The sequence below is a fragment of the Anser brachyrhynchus genome (genome assembly GCF_964034855.1).
Source record: "Anser brachyrhynchus genome assembly, chromosome: 2".
In the NCBI taxonomy this organism is placed as follows: Eukaryota; Metazoa; Chordata; class Aves; order Anseriformes; family Anatidae; genus Anser; species Anser brachyrhynchus.
The window spans coordinates 39,170,770-39,172,590 of NC_137695.1; positions in this window are offsets into that span (position 1 = coordinate 39,170,770).

Below are 1,821 nucleotides of genomic sequence, written 5' to 3' on the forward strand. Positions count from 1 at the left end.
TTGCATATTAATTACATCTCAGATGAATAATAAATTTCAGCAGATTTTTAATTTATGCATAGACACAAAAACAAGTGGAGAAATAATTTACAAAAAAATACCAGCAACTATTACTTAGGGCATTCAACTAATTTTGCTTAGTTTAGCAAAACAAAACTTGGTTTGTTTAACATAGCATCTTTAGGCTGATTGCTGTTTATTGCACAATATGTCAGTTTTGAAGCACAGAGAGAAGCTGAGTCTTTTTAATACAAAAAAATAAATGTTAATTCACAGCATTTTAAGTTCAGAGATTTTACATTTTTGAACAAAATGTTTGTAGGACAGTGCTATTTAATTAATTTGAGAATGGGCTTAATTGTGATAGTTCTTTTACTTATAAGACATCTTATTTCATTGCATTTTTTTAATGAAGGGATAAAAAATAGAATATTAAAAGCAAAAAATCTTGATGAGGAGGTTTCTCTGTTAATCAAATGCGGAATGTTTTCTTGTTTAGAGACAGCAGTTAAGCAACTGCAATTTTGATGACGATTAATTTCAGACAAAGGGCAAAATTAAGGCCAGGAAATGTGTGGAATTTTAAATCAACATATATTTAAATAATTCTGGAGGCATTGTGTTTATTTCAGAGTCATTTTATATACTAGAAAAATAGCTGCATAATCAAAATGTGCAAAACCTGTAACTTGAACCTGCAAAGCTTTTCTTAACTTTACTCTCAAGATAATACAACGGGTTACCTGCATTGTTGTACTCACCTATAGGAAGTTAGACATACAGGAAAGAAAAGTCTACAACCTTATTTTCCCTTTTTTGTCTATCAATTTTCCTACCAATGTTAGTAAAAAATAAATATGTGTATATATATTTAAAATATGCCTATGTGGCTTATTTAATTAAAAAATCATCATTAGTACTAACTTCATATTCAAAGAATTTACTTCCATGAATTTCAGTTGTGCTAGCCACCTACTTATTTCTTCTCAATCTCTGTAAAACTGAAGCTCCTTTACACTATTAATTCACCCCAAACCCTAATCTGGTGTTATGTCTTTTATACCTGCTGCCACAGTCAATATGAGACTGCCTGCACCAAGGATAATTCTATTGATCGTTTGCCAAATTGTACAAAAGGAATGGATGTCAACACTCTAATAAAATCAGGAGACTGTCAAGTTGAATGAATATATTCATCTCCTTTGCTCAAAAAAAAACCCTCAGCAACCTTAGAGAGGTGTATATTTTTTCCAAGTTGCTTTGTACTTCTGTCAATATAGGGTCTGGACAGAAACCAGCAGGATACCATGCAATATACAAGAGTCCATTCTATGTATATTCTATAATATTATTTTGCATTTTGCCAGTTGCAATGGTATGGGAGACTGTAAAAATGAACTCTTCACAGCAAATGTTTACATTTTACCAACTACAGATCATTATTTTTGCTTGTCCAGCAGCAATCTGATCTGATGAATCCCAGTCTTCTTTTTTTTCCTTTCTTTCCTTTCTTTTTTTTTTTTTTCTCCTTTATTTATTTTACAGTGAAAAGCTTTAAAATTGGTATATCCATTGGAGAAACTTCTTTTCTCCTCAGAAAGCACGAAACACAGCAAAAGTGTTCTTGCTATGATGTCTCTGCTATCGTGTCTCTGGTTTGGTATCAGGAGCCTGTCACCTGGTTCCATCTGTACAGCACACCAAATCCCATTAGTAGCACCATCTTTAGTACTCTTCTTGTTAAAAGTTAAAACAGTTTAGCTTTCAAAAATAGCATCCTAATGAGGATCGAAATTGTCCTTTTACTTTCTGAACATCCCA